The sequence below is a fragment of the Trachinotus anak genome, unplaced genomic scaffold, assembly GCF_046630095.1.
Source record: "Trachinotus anak isolate AG129_WGS33_773 ecotype Australia unplaced genomic scaffold, CSIRO_AGI_Tana_v1 ptg000016l, whole genome shotgun sequence".
NCBI lineage: Eukaryota > Metazoa > Chordata > Actinopteri > Carangiformes > Carangidae > Trachinotus > Trachinotus anak.
Window position 1 is genome coordinate 3,424,058 of NW_027273867.1, and position 18,860 is coordinate 3,442,917.

The 18,860-nt window shown below is 42.4% G+C and overlaps 1 protein-coding gene across 7 annotated transcripts in view; it reads left to right on the forward strand.

Moving 5' to 3' along the window:
• Positions 1-18,860, forward strand: part of thrb (thyroid hormone receptor beta) — a 115,710-nt gene that overhangs the window by 25,530 nt on the left and 71,320 nt on the right. Inside the window, exon 2 of one of the 7 annotated variants that reach the window (XM_071500561.1) lies at positions 3,247-3,388. The exons of the other annotated variants lie outside the window; for them this stretch is intronic. The gene's annotated coding sequence lies outside the window, so the exon portion shown is untranslated. The remainder of the gene's footprint in view (positions 1-3,246; positions 3,389-18,860) is intronic. 7 annotated transcript variants of the gene reach the window in all.

Sequence of the window (18,860 nt, forward strand, 5' to 3'; positions counted from 1 at the left end):
GGAGTGATGGGGTGAGTGGGGTAAGAGGGGATGTGATTATCCTCATGGAGTATCGATACCACATTGAGTAGCTGGAGAAATGTGGATGGAGTGGCTCCGCTAATGGTTACGCCAAGTGGATTTTCCTTGAAGATTCCCATCCAGACCGCAAATGTTTGGGATGTCTTTGATCCATCGAAACATCTGTTTTGTGTTTTGGGTCACCCATCATGCTGGTACTCAGGTTGACATTTTCACAAAGTACATACTGACGCTATCCTGGGTATCAGCAGGCTGTAAAATTAGGAAGAGTTATGACTATGTAATGATAGCAGGCATGGAGACAAACTGTAGCAGTGCTGGCATAGAGAACTTAGTTATATGGATGAGAAAGTTTAACCACCATTTCACATATTTCTCAGTCAACAAATCCCACGAAAAGACAAAAACTGACAATGAACTGATCCCACTAACAAGTATTGTCTGGACCAAATACTCACTAGAACAAGTGTGTATTACTTCATCACTAAAAATAGTCCCCAAAAAATGCAGTGTTCCCTGCTGTTTGCATAACAGCTGCCAAAAAACTACAATGCCCAGCCGTTTTAGCAGTCCTTTTTGAAATGAATGCATATATTTGTGACCCATATTTTAAATATTTACTTGTTTAGTGAGAACAAATGGGCTCTAGAGAGGGTAGGGAAATTGGAAAGTATTGAGACACGAATCCAGAAATGATGCTGTTTGTATGCTTTTTTTGTGGTATTACGAAAACCAGAAAATTTCCAGCGTTATTCTTTTACAAGAATGGTCTGGTCCGTGCATGACATCATGCACAATGACAAGAAGGTCTGTTTGACATTTTGATGTTTACAGATCCAGTAGATCAAAGAGCTAAGAGTAGGCACTTTTAAACCTTGGCATGTGTTTCTGCCTTTGTTGGCTTTGTTTGGTTATCCAATAGGAAGCAACATCTGGAGTTGAACGTTATGAACAAACTGGTAACCAAAGCAGCAGAAACATCCATTCCTTTGTCCATAAAGGTAGCATCCTGAACTACTCAAGGTTTGCCCGTTCAAAGTGCAGACGTTGTGGTTTTATTCTAAGCGCTCTTACTTGCCATTATTTTTTTTCTAGAGAAAGACCAGGCAGGGTTAGGGAGAAGAGACAGAAATATCTTTTTTGTAATAAGAGGGAAAGTTCACATACTGTGGATGATATTAAATCAGTTTGAGATATTTATACAGTATAAATTCAAGTGCACACAAGGGGATTATCTCTATTTATTAATAGTATGCATGATCGCAAATCTGCAGGCAAACACGTTTCGCATCGCTGCCGACAGTTCAATGAGCGGGCGTGAGTCAGCTGCAATGCAAAACGTGTTTGCTTCAGATTTGTGATTTTTAAACCTTGGTGTGATTGCAGCTGACTCATGCTCTTGTTTCCAGGGGTGGACAATATATTGAATACACTTGATGTATTGCGGCCTGTTCCACGTGGAATGTTGTAAATGACTAAATTGCATAGAGTACATGTCGTTGTTTTAAACCACCAGCATGAAGTTCATTTTGGCCTTTTGCTTCTCTCCCTCCCACAGACAACCCCCCCCCCCCCCCCCCCCCCCCCCACCTTTAGAGGAGATCTCAAATATATGGAGATACATATTGTGTATTGCGATATAGCCTAAAAACACCAGTGTTATTTGTAGGTCATGTCGACCAGGTCTATTACAAATACACTTACTGCAGAAGTGGATCATGCTGTTTGAAGGAAAGTGGGTCACTAAGAGAGCAAAATTAAGAAGAAAAATTAAAACAAACTACTGGACAGAGTTTTTTTTGCTTTGCTAGTGACATGGCCTAAGGATGGTGATACTGTTGGTCTGTTTGTCCAACACTTTTGTTCTCACAGCCAGCAGAAGATAATACTTAGTTTTGCTGAGGCCCTCATCTTTCTTTTCGTGCCACCATTAGGTAAATGTTTTGAAATTTCCTGTGGATATTCATGGTCCCACAGGATGAATCTGAATGTTTGGTCTTTTCCTGTGAGCATTTGGGCCAAAACTTAAAAATCCCATTGTTGATATCTCAAAATTTTGGAAATATCTCTTCCATAAAATACACGGCTGAGTTTAAAAATACCTTTGATTTTAGTGACTGATGTCTCCTCCTCCTGTAGTGTGACAAGAATTGACAAAGGCATAGGAGTTGACACACAAAGGTAAAAGGATCATAAAGTGCAGACACAAGAGACCACAGCAGTTACCTAACATCAAGACAATCCAGTGGGTTTACAGAATGAAGAGAGAGGATGTCAGATTCGGCAAATTTCCCTTTGAATTGTTGTTATGCAATGTATGTGCATTTTACTGATGTCGCGTTTGTGTGCTGCTGTATGTGTATGCATCCTCCTTTGAACATGGCAAATATGAAACTACATGAGGGTAGAATGAATGAATGAATGAATGAATTAATTAATTAATGGACTAATATTGTTTTGTAAAGTGTCCTGCATCTTTCTGGTGCCCAGCCCATATGGGCTTGCAAGACACTCAACCATAAACTTGAAGGCAGCACAACACATCAGTGCATACACTTCCACAGTTATTACAAAGTTCAGATCCGCTGATGCTGCTCCTGACAATCTTGCCAAAACAAAAGTCTCAACATCAAACAGCCAACTCAGCATATCAGCATCAGACAGCCAAAACCAATCAGGATTCTTTGACTGAATCTTGTCAAACAAATACTTTCTTAAATCACAATATAGAGAGCAGTGGAATACAAAATGAAATTCATCCTCAACAACCCCAAGATAGACATGTTTAAAGTTAATGAGAAATTAATAAGAAAACCATATATAAGCAGGTAGTTTTTAGTTTTGGTAAACTCTATAAGTAAATTATAGAAGTGATATTACATATCATTAACATATTTGGTACAACAAGTTATACCATCTAAAAGTTCATCATATAGATATTTTGAATATATGTACATATGCAAATTTTACTACGGGTATTTCATATGTTATGAACTTATATCTTCATTTATCCGGAGGATCTATATATTTTATAATAATACAGTATATCCCCTTATAGTTACCATATATGGCAACATCACTCTTGATATAGGGACATACATGTCATATATGACATTTCTGTATTTTTGGTTTTTTTTTTTAGAAGAAAAGAAAATGTTGAAAAATGCCTGCAATGTTAATAAGGGTGATTTTTAAAGTTAAAGGATCTGTATCTAAACTTAATAGGTTATTCCCTGGGCCATTCCTCATCCCTCCACCAAGTTTCAGTCAAATCAGTTCAGCGCTTCTTGTGCAATCCTGCTGACAAATGAGCAAACCAACAAACCGACACGGGTGGAAACATAACCTCCCTGGTAGAGGTAATAAGGTAATATACAAGCACAAATGACTTTTAAACATCATTTTACAAGCTCAGAATGTTTTAGATGCTTTTTTTATTCCGCATTCCTCATCCAGGTATTTCAAATATTAGAGTATAATGAGCCTTTTATCTTCTGTAGGCAGCTAGTGAGGCTCTAAGCTGTTTGTCTGCAGTGCTCCGTGAGTCCTCCTGGTTTGTGGCTTGTGTGCCTTCACCTTTAAGGGCTGTGCTGGAATGGGAGCATTCGGCACTGTGGCCTGTTATGTAAGGCTTTGGCTGTGGTGCTCAGAGCTGCGTGGCCCCTGTGCTGTCCCTCTGCCAACAAGCACAGGAGGTTTCATCACCCCGATGTTTCAAAGGGCCCTTTGGACTCTGGATATTGTTAACTGCTGCTCTGTAGTTCGCCTAATTCATTTTCTCCTTTCTCTTTCCTTTACACCAGCCATCTGTCATCCTTCCTCACTCTCCCTCTTTTAAACCCTCTGTCGTTTTCCTCATTCGCTCTCTCCTCTTTTGCTGACTCACTCTGCTCTCTGAAATTATAATGCACTGAAATAGCTGACTCTCTTTCACATGCTCTTATTGCACCATTTTGTTTTTATAGCTGATTCTCCTCTGATTCCCACTCCGCTGAGACTGTGCCGAACAAGAAGCTTTGAATAAAGATAAGGCGAGGACGACCTTCACCCACTGTTTTTATTTTTTCTGTTTGTGCTAAAATATGTCATTGGTTATACACACAGAAGAAAGAAGAGTCAATTGTTATTTGTCACATTGTATGAATCTAGATATCATCATCTGCCATCCTCATAATGACATAGAGATTGTTTTTGTGCTCATAGGACTTTCCAGGCACATTATAAAGATGTTACAGATTATTATCATAAGGATGTGAACTATGTATAAATGTGTGAAATAATTTCCAAGTGGAGGGAGAGACATGAGGAGAAGATGCTATGTGAGGTGAAAGGGAACGGTGCATGCAGGTGTTTTAACAACAATAGGGAGTTAGTTTGTGGTTTGGCCCCTTACCAACATGGTGAGACGCACAGGCACGAGACACACAAGCTCATACAGGCAACTAACGTACCTAAAAGCCACACTTTTGCACCAAAAATCATGCTCCTTTTCAGAGTCATAACTCGGTTAAATCTGAACTTGCAGACATAATAGTTCTAGATTCAATGTGACTTCCAAGGATATCGTTATCTCTGCAAAGGGGGGGATTGCAGGTGCAGAAAGTGCATGACAGGTAAACCACAGACTTGCAGTTTTTTCTGTATTAAACCAAACCACAATATTTCCATACCAGTGCTGTAGTCACTATAAGTGCATGTTGTACTTAATGATATGACATTTTGGTGAAAAACAAATATATTGTTTGTGAACCTCATTATATTAATAGAAAATATAATGGGGTTGCAGCTATGTGTCTGACAAAATGTATTTGCTGTTGCAGTTTTATAGAAGTGTAATTTTCAGGAGACAGGGTTGTAAGTGTAACCCAGCTGCCCGTGTGCGTGCTACGCCCCCCCCTACACCCGAGACTCTGCGTTGTGTTAATGATGTTGGGGCTGGGTGCGATGCGAGGGACGAGTCGGACGCACGGGTGGTCAGGATCGTGGCTGAGCGCCTGGTTTATTGACCATTGATGTTGGCGGCTTTTCATCCCTTGCAAACCATGAACAGAAACTGTGTGTCAGTAAAAACATCAAAAGTGATCATACAGTATTCAAAATAAAGCGCTGTACCTCTACAGGTATTAAACCTCTTAAAACAGGTTCAGTTACAAACTCAGAGCACAAGAGAAAATCCTAAATAGCTCACAGTAGCCACGGGGCTAACACACGAAGCTAGTAGCAAACACAGCCAACACACTCATACAAAACGGAGCTACAAAATCCTAAAACTTCATGGAAATAGTAAACAAACAGTTTAAACGAGTTTGTGTGCCGGATACCTCGTCTCAGCCGGACTCAAACCTCTGCTGGCGAAGGCTATGACCCTCTCTGCCCCAGCCTGGACCTGAACCAAGACGGCACCGAGCCCCTCTCCTGAGGCGTCTGTCTGGAGGACAAATGGCAGGCTGTAGTCAGGATAGCCCAGCACTGGAGCGGTGGTCAGCTTTTCTTTCAGGGACTGAAAAGCCATCTCACAATCAGCAGTCCACAAAAAAGGTGGGTCAGATGTCAGGCCCTTCTCCCCGCCCCTCTTCTTCTTTCTGGGGTCACCAGCAGTGAGGCGGTATAAGGGAGCAGCCAGGGCAGAGTATCCACTCACATACCGCCGGTAATAGCCCGCAAACCCCAGGAATTGCAGCACTTCCTTGCGGTTTGTGGGCCTCACCCAGTCCTTAACCCTGCTGATCTTCTCTGGGTCTGTCCGGACTCCCTCAGCAGACACCAAGTGACCCAGATACTGCACTTCCTGTCTCACCAGCTGACATTTTGAAGGCTTCAACTTCAAGCCGTGCTCCTTAAGCCGATCAAACACCAGCTGCAGTCTTTCCAGATGCTCATCAAAGGTTTTGGAAAATATGATGAGGTCATCAAGGTAGATCAAGAGATGAGTAAAGTTCAGATCCCCGAAGCAGCAGGTCATGAGTCTTTGGAAGGTGGAGGGGGCGTTCTGCAGTCCAAAAGGCATTCTGTTGGCCTCAAACAGTCCCATCGGGGTGCTGAATGCTGTCTTGTGTTTGTCATGCTCGGCCACCTCCACCTGCCAGTAACCTGACGTGAGGTTCAGTGTGGAGAAGAACTTTGCCTGCCCCAGCGCTTCCAGGGCCTCTTCTATTCTGGGCAGGGGGAAGGCGTCTCTTGTGCTGCAGGAGTTCAGCTTGCGGTAGTCGATGCACAACCTTAAAGAGCCGTCTTTCTTGGTCACAACAACTACAGGTGAAGCATATGGACTCTTACTGGGCCTGATGACTCCTGCTGCTTCCATCTCGATCAGCGACTTTCTCACATCTTGCCACTGTGACGGGGGGATCTTGCGATAAGGGAGCCGAAAAGGTCTAGAATCAACCAGAGGGATCTCGTGTTGCACTGTCTTTGTGTGGCCATAATCCATAGGATGCTGGGAGAACACATTTACATTCTTCTCCACGAGATCTTTAAGGAGGGAGCGCTGCTGCTCATTCTCAACTGCTGCTTCGCTCAAATCCACCCCACAACATGCAACGACCTGGTCCAGACTCATACATGTCTCCTCGCCTCCACCTTTGTGACATGGACTCTGCTTTTCCTCTGAAAAGTCCACAACACTGCTCACCAGGGAAACTTTGGCCAGGTGTGTGTGTGGCTTGATGGTAATAGTGTGCTGGGACAGGTTCATTACTCTCACAGGGGCATGGCCTTTCTTTACATCAGCAAGGACTTTGGCGACTATGAGGCCTTGGGGGAGCTGCAGGGGGGAGTGGGCTTCAATCATGGCAGTGTACGTCTTTCTTTGTGGGCCAGCCTTAATCCTACACAGGAGATCCATCTCTTTTCCTCCAGGAATGCGCGCTTTGCGGCCAGCGTACACAGCAGGGCCCACCACATCATCCACATCACAAGGCTCAGTGCTCCCAATCTCCAGCAGAGAAGTGTACCATTCTGGATGGCTCTGTTTGACCTGGTGGAGAAACTGCTGGCCATAGATTGCTTGGAGATGGCTTCTGGCAGCACGGAGGACATTAGTGCCCACCAGCAGAGGGACAGAGGAGCGATACTCGGAGTCAGTCACAACAAAAGCTGGCACGTTCTTGAACTCTTTTCCCAACACAGCTACGTTGATGCGCAGGACACCATGGTAGGTTACACTCTGGCCAGCTGCACCTTCAATGGGAATCTTAGAGGGCTGGAGCTTTTGATTCTGAAGGACGGGGTGGTTGCACCAGTATCTGTGTGTGATACTGGTTATTTGAGAGCCAGAATCAATGAGCGCCCTGCACTTCATTCCATTGACTTCCACTTCTCCCTCATTTCTGGGGCCCACTATGGGGGTGTCCTCTCCTCCATCACCAGTTTTGTTCACCTGCAGTGGGGGGTCTTGCTGCTTGCCCATAGTTGCCCCAGCGACTATGGGCTCAAGCCGTTTAAAGGCTGAGCTGGGTGAGGTGTGGTCCCTTCGGCAGGAGTCATAGGCTGAGGTCGGTGAGCCCATATCTGATTGGGATCTGGAAACACTGCTCTGCAAACCCGAGCTATGTGTCCTTGCTTCCCGCACCGGTGGCATGTGACAGTTGAAGCCTGGGTTGCAGGTCTGGGGGGCGGCCGGACTCCTGGTGGGGGGACAGGGGCAGAGAAGGGGGCAGCGATTCTTGCTTCAAGGTGAGTCAGCTTGGCCATCTGTTCCTCTTGGCAAAGGGCTAATTTCTTGACCAGCTCTGTTAACTCTGACCACTCTGATGTCTGTTTAGATTTCTCTGTCTTGTCTCACACTTGAGTGACACTCTGAGGCAACCTGGATCTGAGCGTATGTCCTCTGGGACTTGTTTGATGACTGGAACTTTTTTGTTTCTTTTGCCAGGTTTCTGAGCTCATCTTGGAGCTCCCGGAAGCTCAGAAGCCGAGGTTTCATTGGAGCAATCCTCATGTACACCTCCTCATTATTTAGTCCTCTTAGAAACTGTCGGGTGAGAAATAGTAAACAAACATCTCATTACAAACACTGTTTAGGTCACATAGCATATCAACTGTTATGGTAAAGATATTCGACCACAATGTGAAGAGCCACTTATCGTGCTGCTTACCTTGCAAACCATGAACAGAAACTGTGGCAAAATGGCGGCCACGCAGCGCCAAAGCAAACAAAACACGGTGCCCAGTAGGGTACAAACAGCAACAATCGCGCAGCACCTAAGTGCAAAAACAATGTACCAGCGCCATCTACTGACACTATTAGGCAACTGCCTTACATAAGTATATGTTTAGCTCACAGTGTAAGTCACTGACTCCATGGCAACAACAGATTATGGGATCTGTAGTTACAAAACTATAAGTATAATTGTTTCCCAAATAACAGTAAGACGAAGAATAAAAAGAATCACAAAACCCATTAATATTATAATATTATAAACAGCAGTGAATGACACTGAAATCCTGGCTTTAAACAACTTTATATGAGATCAGTTAAAGTGTTTCCAAACAATCTATGGAAATTTGACTATGTAAGTGTGAAAAATACAAGCATCTTTGTTTTGCTGTGTGTCAGTGGATGAAACTTGATTTCTAGCATTTTTTGTGCTGTGTGGTTCTAAATCACAGTTTGGCTCACTTTGTGCCAAGTCACAGGAGAAAATAATTGCTAAGAGACAACATTTAATGGCAAGTTTGTTTTGTTTTTTTTTTTTATCATAAAGCATGTCTACTGTAGATGCTGTATTAATACTGTGACTCAGTCCGTAGAAAAATGCACACAGCAGATATTCCGAAACTGTGCCTTAAATGAGCCGTCAGGACTTCTGTAACTTTGTGATGTCACAACAAAGCAGTCACCAGCTCCAGCCATGTTCCAGGCCTTGCCTGTCTGGACCCACCATCCAGCCTTGTGGGATTTGGTTTCTTTAGAGTGTTTAGCTTAAATCTGCTATATTTTTATTTGATCACTCAGAAAACAGCCACCCAATCAGAAGGGAGCCTCGGAGCCTCTCTTCTGATTGGCTCACCAACCTGTTGTTACTAGAGCTCAAGAGAGAAGCCTGAGAGAAGAGACAGAACTACATTGAGGTGGTTTTTGGTAGTAAATATATCTTCTTACGGATATCAAAACTTCAAATACAACATTGGAAAAGTGTAAAATATACAACCTAATAAGATAGTAACAAGTATTCTTAACTCAAGGTCCACTTACTAGCTTTTTTTCATCCGCATCTCACAATCTTCTCCTTGTGGTCTTCCTCTCAGTCTTTCATTACAAGTGAGCAAACACCATCCAAACATTGCATAATGCAGTATAAATGTCTAGAAAAAGTGCTGCTGTTTCCATAACCTTTCAATGCATCTCCATTACAGTTTTTCCAACTTTAACGCAACTTTTTTTCTCTTTTTTTTTCTTAAACGTATGAATCTCTGGTGTTTTGATTTTGTCCTTTTAAATGGAAATTCAAATTTCCACAGACACAGATGAAAACAAAGGAATGAAAATGTGAGTTGCTGCTGTCAGCTGATTTGTCCAACAAGATCAGTCACAGTCGTCTTCGACACCAACAAACTCGCCTAGCGTCCTCACGTTGGTTGACTTCCGTCTGCCGCTTAGCTGCACTTTCTTGGAAATGAACAGACGCCAGTTGATGTTGATGAGCAGTGTGAGCAGCTTTGCTGGCTGACAGGGGAAAATGGTGAATTACTGCAGAAATACAGAATTGTGAGCCCACACTGATAGATTTAGAATAAGATAATCAAGAGGCTGATGACAGCGGGAATATTTGTCAGATATTAGACAATCTAAATGCATCTATTACTCTGAACCGCGTGGCCTTTTTTATGTACTGAAACACAATTCTATGTTCAGGGCGCATGGATGCGTCCCAACACAATGGCCTCTTCTCGACTTACAGCTGTGGATGTGGCTTCAGCTGGACTCACTGCCCTAGTTTGGCTGCATATTGGCACACACACACACACACACACACACACACAGAGAGACAGTTGTGAGGACAGTCATTGACATAATGCATTCCCTAGTCCCTTACCAACCTTAACCATCACAAATAAATGCATAACCCAAACCTAAAATCCAATTCTGACCTTAAAACAAGTCTAACCATGGAACGTCAGACAACAAAACAACATGGAAGGACAACAGTATGTGGTATTAGAACGCTGAGTGTCCAGACTGACCAAATGAAAGAGACCCCAGTCTGTCTTGTTTGTCACACATTGTATTGTTCCTTGTTGTGATGTGGCCCAAATTCCCCAAACTGGGTGCCGTGGCTAAAAGTAGCTCTTTGTACACACAGGCTACTCAGTTAAAGTATGTGTGGTTCTGTCAGCACTCAAAGATTTGTAGCATTAGTTACGTCTTGCCTGAGTGATTGCACTGGGTTCAGCCATCTGCAGTCACTTCCAGGGGGATGTGGGTAGGGAAAAAATTAGGATTGGCTTAAAGTATAATATCACTTTTGTTTTTGCTGGTCCTAACTTGTTCCAGAGCCCAAAGGAAATTCATGCAGACCCTCTGTCAAGAACTTAGAGAATATTCTTAGAAGGCAGCTCTTAGTGTTGGTGAAAGTATTTCCACTTTTCTCTAAATACATCATGATAGTTTCATTATCATGAGTGTGTGCTTGGAAAAACATGGATAAGGTTCAATTCCAAACCTGATAACCTACAATATTCTCATGTCAAGGTGATTATGCAAGAAGCTTGGTATGGGGCATGATCAGACAATGTGAAATGGGTGGTTACTGTCTAAACGCTGATCCAGCTGTATTTAACCTTCAATGGTTTGAAAGTGGGCCATTTGGATATGGAACAATATAAGCATTGAGGCCTAACCCATGTTGAGTGCAACCAAGTACCCAAAGGAACTCTCTCCTCATATTGGACAATTCTGTGCCTTTGAGCAAAGCTCACTACCAATGCAGGAAGTAGTCTTTCCCTTATGCAGAAAGGTGGTAGATAAAGGAGTCATTATTCTTAAACTAAAATGCATCCCATTATCCCATCCAACATCCAGGCTGTGTTCAAAACTGATGGTCCCCCAGGTATGCCCACTACAAACAGCAATTCACCAGAAAGTTGGCAGGTTTTGAACTTAACACAATTACTACATGTGTCACTTTATTTGTACAAACAAGTGCAACACAATGACTGTGTTTGAGGGCAGAAAGTCATAAAATGTGCACCATCCTTCCCTTTTATCGCGTCTTGGCCCTCTCCATGATTGTCGTTTTTTTTTTCCCTGCCATTGAGTGTTTGCTGTTCAGAACAGCTATAAACACTTTCGCCTTCAGACACAGTCAGATAATATGTTGCATAAATTTGTTTTGAGTTTACATTGAGTCAGGGCTGTTGATAGGCAAGTGGTGCATCCCACTTCCATGCAAAAGGCTGTGCCAAAGTGTATTTGGTATATAGTCTTTACCTGTTAAATTATCTTTCTGTAACATTAACCATACCATAGTTGCTATTCACATATATTACAGGAAGGATGAATTAAAAATGTTAGCATAGAATCAAATCCATGGTTCTGAAAATTGACCAGTATTGGTATTCTTGTCCGATGTTCGGGTTGTCCAGTGCTAGTTAGGTATAAGGGGTATGAGTAACTAAATTCCTTGTCAAAGGAAGAAGGTTTTCTAGAAAGGAAAACAATCCAAGTGAGCAATCTGATGCTTTTCTTGGAAGCCCCTTTAATTCTCAATTGTATGACCAAGATCTATTTCTATTTCCATCTTGCTTGAGTTTGACCTTTTTTGGAGTCGTTTTTTGTGCCAAATTTTTACATTTTGGCAGAGTTCACTGATATTCTCACCACAAGTTTAGCCTTGCAAAGACTCCCTCATGATCTAGCAAGTCTTACTTAGCATTTGGCTTTGGTTTAGGTCTTCATCAATAAACATCAGACAAATTGCCTTGCAGAAAACTAGATGAGCCCTTTAACCTCTTGGAAATAAAAACCAGTCACAGCACCCAGTTTAAATTCAAATTGCAGCCCTTCCTGTTGTTGTCCATCAAATAAACTACTCTGTGAATTTGCTCATTGGTCTGGCCTTTTCCCAGACCAGTTCTGCATTCATATGGTGAGCCTGCACTGTTAAGGACCTGATTACACCGCACACACTCCACCAGATCACCAATCACCAGAGTGATCAGGCCTTTAATATTCTCAAGACAGAGCAGAACTGCTGGCAGTGTCTTTTTGTTCTTTTTCTTTTGTCACATAGATAATGTAGCTGACGACATTACCTAATGTTGTTAACTAATGAAGAAGAAGCTCTCCATTCATAGTGGCGTCACTCCAAGCCTGGGGCTGCTTGTTGATAAAATGTGATGGGGAAATAGGATGCGCAAGAACAACAAATATCATCTTTTCTATCTTTCCTATTTCCTTGAACTAATGAAATACAGGCCTCTTTTTCCCCTCAGACTGGAAAGGAGAGAAAAGGCTGTGATTGAACTCCGGGTGCCTCAAGTGTTTCTTAAAACGCATTTGGTACACAGCATGGATAAAAGTTTGCATGAGCACTGCACAAAGCACTTAAACAATTACAAGAGATGTGGTTACACTCCAGCATGTGTGTTTCCATTTTGGTATGATTAAGGGTGTCCTATGATTGGCTGCACCAGTGAAGTTACAATTGGGTTTTCATGCCAATGTTGTGTGTTATTGTGTTGTGATTGCTGGCTCAACCAAAGCTACACTGGTGTCAGTATTATAGATGAATGGTGTAAGATTTATTTAGCACCATGGCATTGTTCATTCAGTATTCTGAGAGTGAATGAAAGTCATTTGTAGTCTACGTGTATCTTGAGCTTACTTTGCACCGCACATCTCTAGTATGTGGACCAGATGGATTTTGCTTTTTGCCAAACGCTCAAATTAGAAAAGGGAGATCTGTGTCACATGCGAGAGGAAGAATCAGATCTAGGACCTGCCCCTCTCCCTCAGATGTCTCTCCTCAGTGTCCGTCCAGCTTTGCTTTAGTCTGTTTTGAGGCAATGTTGCCTGGAATAGTCACAGATTTATGTTCAAGTGATATAACTGCACAAAAGCCTAAGTCACCCCTCAGTTCCCTCAGTCTGTCAGCTCATGCCAAGGATTGTCTCAAAAACAAAAGCAGCCCAAAAAAAAAAGTACTTCGGGGTAGGGGGTGAAGGGGAAGCAAGGCGTCTGCCAAAATATGTGAAAGCTGGATTGCTTTCAAGGGGGAAAAGGGGATAGAGAGACAGAGGGAAAGGAGGAAGTAAAGGATGAATAAGGCAGAGAGACATATTGTGGAACTATTTTTCCATATGCTGGGACTCCAGAGTCACCAGCATCACAATCAAACCAAGTATCCACATGTCCTGTGGGCCTGTAGGTAGGTCAGAGGGGGGAAAGAATTGTTTGTTGTCATTCCCTCTAAATGGAGCCGTCAGCAAAGAGGGAGGGGAAGGTTTCTAATAACATGTTAGAGCTCATTGATTTCAACATGTCTCCTTCTTATTTTGGTTTCATGGTTTTAATTTGGGGCAGAGTGTGTTCTGGCTTCGCCCTCGCTTTCTTTTTTCCAATTTTGTATGTGGTTGCACAGTGAACGGATTATAAGTGTGAGTTTTGCTCCGGTGCAACAGCAGTGCAAACTGCCTTTTTTAAGCAGAGAATCATCAATGAATCCAGTTGGTTTGCATCCCTGATGAAAAAAACAAAAGAAAAAATGTACTAAATGTATTGCGAAAGAGTGAAAGAGAATGGGAAATATTATTGATAATAGCCTCCATAAACAGGGATAGACTGATGTTTAGGTTTCCGGTTTCAGCTATTGTTTCTGGCAGGACAATTTTAGGGGTCCATATTTTCCCAGGAGGTGTCCTGGAATTTCCCAGTTTCTCCTCTGGGCATTAATTGTAATTCAATACTAATTATAGGAGGAATTATGACAAACTTCTGAGAGTATTTCAGAGTTAGTTATGTTGAAATGATAAGCAAGTGATGTGGTCCTTAAAAGAACTGCTCTATTTAAACCAAAGCAAATATTAATTTACTGTTCAGTTAATATTGGAAAATGTATTCTTTATTACATGTTTGTCACTTGATTGTCAGTCCACTGTTTAGGTCCAAATTGAAATATGTCAAGAACTGTTGGGTAAACTGGCATTGACTTTGATTGCCTCTTCTGTACAGCTGTACCTTACCACCTTACGATACCATTATCCAATCATATTCACAGAGTAGTTTATTTGATGGACAACAACAGGAAGGGCTGCAATCATAAAATCAAGCATATACAGGTCAGGAGCTTCAGTTAATGTTCACATCAGACTTCGGAATGGGGAATAATATGATCTCAGTGACTTTGACTGTGACATTTTTGTTGTTTCCAGAAGGGCTGGTCTGAGTGTTTCTGAAACTGGTGATCTCCTGGGATTTTCATACACAACAGACTCTGGAGTTTTTACTCAGAATAGAGCCAAAAACAGTGAGCAGCAGCTCCGAGGACAGAAACACCTTGTCGATGAGGGAGGTAAGGGGAGAATGAACAGACTGGTTGGAGCTGACAGATGGGTTACATTAGCTCAGATAACCACTGTTTACAACTGTGGTGAGCAAAGATGCTTCTAACAACACGTCAAATCTTGAGGCGGATGGGCTGCAACAGCAGAAGACCACTTTGGGTTCCACTCCTGTCAGACAAGACCAGTGGGGGAGTGGAGAGCAGTGGGCATAGGCTCGCCAAAACTAGATTTGTATATATACGTATAACACAATATATTAACTAGAGATCAAGGTGATGGTGGTGGGAGCTTTTGTGTCTTTCTTTCCCTGTAAATATGTAAAGAACTGGATCCACTGTCTAGCCGTCATGGAAATACGGTAACCACATTAGTCATCCAATTAATGTTTTTAAGCCTGTTTCTGCCTGACTGGATTGGACATTTTACACAGTAACCTCCTCTTGTCATTGCATCGAGAACTGAAACTTTTTATTTGACATGTATGCAGCCGTATGGTGCACATTTCAGCTTAACCCTGCTTGCAGTGCCAACAGGGCGTGTGTTTGTCTGTCTGTCTCCAAGTAAAGCACTGGAGATACAAATAGGAGCACAAGCCATTTCTAGTTTTTCATCCAGATCATTGATTGTTATCTTGATATCACATCATGTCATCTGTGTTATTTTCTGTCTTGGCTCGTGTGAATGATGGCTAAGGGCTTCTAAGTGGTAAGAATGAATAAGTTGGTAGCACTGACACAGTAAGGGTAGACTGTGTATCGTAGTCTATTTCTGGACTTTGCCTGAGGTCAGATACTCAGGAGTTACACAGATGTTGTTGCCAGATGTGGATCAAACTGTGACCTCATCGTAGTGCTCCACCTTTTTTAAGTTGCTTGCACATGAGAGAGCACACACAGGAGTGGAGTGTATAGCTAATTAAATACCGCCGCTGTGGTCCTAGCATGTTTCCACAGTCATGCAGCAACAGTGCCAAATCACTTCTTCTCTGCTTTCATTTAACTCATTGATGGAGTCACTGGTCAGTAGTGGCACTAATAAACAATATTAGATCTGCTTGTCAATGTATTTATATCACCAGCAAATGCATGATTTCACTAAGCCCTGCCCTGTCACTAAAGCTAACCAAATTCATAGCAGGTTCTTATTGAGCTGAACTGACACTAGCTGATTGTATTAGCTGTAACTAGCTATAATTAAGCTAATATCAGCAACATGAATCGGTTGAAAACATGGACTGTATGTAAAGATGGACGTAGCCTCTGTGACATCATCCATAGGTTTCTGAGGAGTGGTTTCAAAGCTTGGAGTGAGCTGCTCCGCCATCGCCATCTTGGCAGTGCCTGACTCCCCCCTTAACTCCCAGCTAATCCAAAAATGGGCAAAGAGGTGGGGCGTGTGTGGAGCTGAGACACTGGTGCATGCCAGTTCGTGGCAAGCATACGCTCACCCATCTGTCACTCAAAGCGAGTTATATAAGAACTCACCTCTGTACAGTTGCCATGAAGGAGAAAATTAGCTATTAGACCAAAATAGTTTGTTTTTTTTTGTACCAGGCTTTAAACGTGTATTTCTGCTGTAAAGTTTGGCATTTTAACACGAGAGGCGATGGGGACTGACACGCACGTTCAAGGAGCTGCAGTTTTTAGCATTTCAGTGTTAGCTTCATTTTTCGGTTTTGTTTTTTTTTTTGATGGTACCAGCTGACTTTTCAAAATGAGCACCCTGTAAAAGTGGTCCTCAATGCACTTGATGGCCACATACCTGATATAATGCTAAAAGACATGCAGAATACATGGAAATAAAGAATCAGCAATGCTCTTTTGCATTACTGTTTGGCTGCTGAGCTTACATGCTTGTTCTGTACATTTTCAGTTTTAACATTGCAGCAGAAAAAGGTTTTGAGGACTAAGCAACGAGCAGCGGAGGTTGCTGGAGTGGCCAATTCTACAAATCTAAGAGAGTAAGACAGAGATGCTGAAATTAGCTTAAGTTCTTACTTTCTAACTATTGTAGTTAGTTAACCCTTTGACACCTGAGTCTCAAAATGGCCGCCCGGATTCCTTTGCTTATTTTGACCATAAAAAGGTCAGAAAATGTCCTGTGAGTAAGTGCTTTTGTCCATGTCTCCAGAATACTTGGAACTTTCAATATCTGGCAGTTATTTTCAATTTACTGCATGGTCTAACACTGCAATAAGAGTTTAAATGAAGGGACAACACAAAGAGGGAATTTGAGTTTAGAGTTTTAGTAAAGAAAAAACACTGAAACTGTACATGAATAACAGGTTTTCCATCCTAAATCTGAAATTTGAAAAGTATAGAACTATTTACAATATAATTTGTGAACTTACAATAAACCTGTAGTGCATAACAGACCATAAAAATAAAACTATATACAGGGGTTGTTTCCCCACACAGGGCAATTGCTCCTCTCTGGCTGCGGACTCAAACACCTTGGTGGTGCTGCCAGTAGCAGTTCCTCTCTGGCTGCAGACACAGGCACATCACAGTCCTGACACTGCCAGGAAGTCCTCTTTTTACAGAGCTTGCAGCGCCGTCACCCCATGCTGGCTCTGTCAGACTTTGTGTGGCCCATATTGAGAGGGGGTTGGACACCTGGGGTGCGTTTGGGGTTGAACCTCGGTGGCTGATGGACTCCATCATCAGGCTCTGCCTCAGTCTTCCACCTTTGATGACGCGGTGAGCGGCTACGGTCCCTAACACCATCACCGGAGCCTCCAGCATCCCCACGGCTTCTCCCTCTACAGCCCTGAATATGACCTCTGATAGATAGATAGATAGATAGATAGATAGATAGATATAACTTTATTCATCCCCGAAGGGAAATTCAATTATCTAATAGCTCATCGAAACATAAAAACGTGGTGGACACGTGCATGTAATAACACACACAGAATAATTTGTTACACAAACAAGACTTGGTAACGTAAGGTTGCATGATTCTAAAAAAGTCACCACGCAATACAAGCGTCGATTTACACATACAATAACGTAAAGAAAGTAAAAACTAGATAGAGAAAAGTTAGAGAGAGCTTCATTCATTCAGAAATTCAACTTGGAAATTCAACTCGTCTAACGTTACCTTTCTTCATCGGAGGTTGCTCCTTCGTCCTCAAACCCATCTGTGACCGTCCACGGAGGTTTTGTTGCGCGGGAAGGCCGTTTTGCTGACATTTTTGATCAGTAATGTGCTGTATTACTCCACTCTGCTGTCTCTGTAATCGGGGCACTTTCCCGGTTTTATGGTAGGAGCGGGAGTGAAATTACCATAATGACATCTATATGCCTATAAAGCGCAAGGTCTTAGCTTTCAGAAACCGTTGGAATTTTTCCGATCGCTCAAACCGTTACAGTGTTATGGTAATCCAAAGTGCGCCTGCGCAAATGTGTCGTCGACGACACACTCAGTTTTAGAGGGTTAATGATGTGCTCCTTGGCCTTGGAAACAATACTCAGTTACGACTGTTGGTAGTAAGATAGTTAGCTGGATGCCCTCCAAACTCTTGAACCTGTCATGCATCTCTTACTACAGCCCCATACACACCTATTCAGCACATGGAGAAATCCAAAGCTTGTAGAATTGCTAAGCTATGGTTGGACAACTGCTCTGCAGGGGTGGTTTAGCGACTGGTCGGTACTTCAGAAGAAGTACTGAAGAAGTCAACAGTTGGTGTCGGTAATACCATGTATTAATAGAGCTGGAGTTGGCAGCCATATTGCCAGTTTTTCACAGCCAAAAAAATCCCCTGATGAATGTAAAAAAATGTTTGTGAAACAAATACGACAATTAACCAAGGCCAGTGTCTGCTGAGAACGAGAGCTGACTTCTGCAACTTTGCATTGGGATAGATGCACTGGGCAATCTGCACGTTCATTCTGCACCTGAGGGAGACTGTTTGGATGCTGTGTGTTGACAGCAGTGTTGTGCCTGTACTCAGCTGATGATTTGGGCTGAACCTGCTGCTTTTAGTTTTAAATTTACGATAAAAAAAAATGCCACCTCTTTCTGATAAAACCAAATCAAATAATCCTTTTTTTATCTTTTCCTGAGCACCTAAAACATGCTGCTACTATTCACGCCAGATTTCTCAGAAAAGCAAGCACTGTACTGTGCAAACATAATATTTTGGGGTGATGATCAAAAGCAATTTGTGTGATGTGCACTTTGTTTCTGTGGTGACAGATGGCTTTAGCTGGCTGTAAACAGCACTCTGGAAAAAGCATTTTTGCATTCAAAATATCATTGGATTAAATGTGTTTTTTGGGAGTTTTCACAATTATGCATTTCTCTTTTGGTTTATCACATTAAGCACA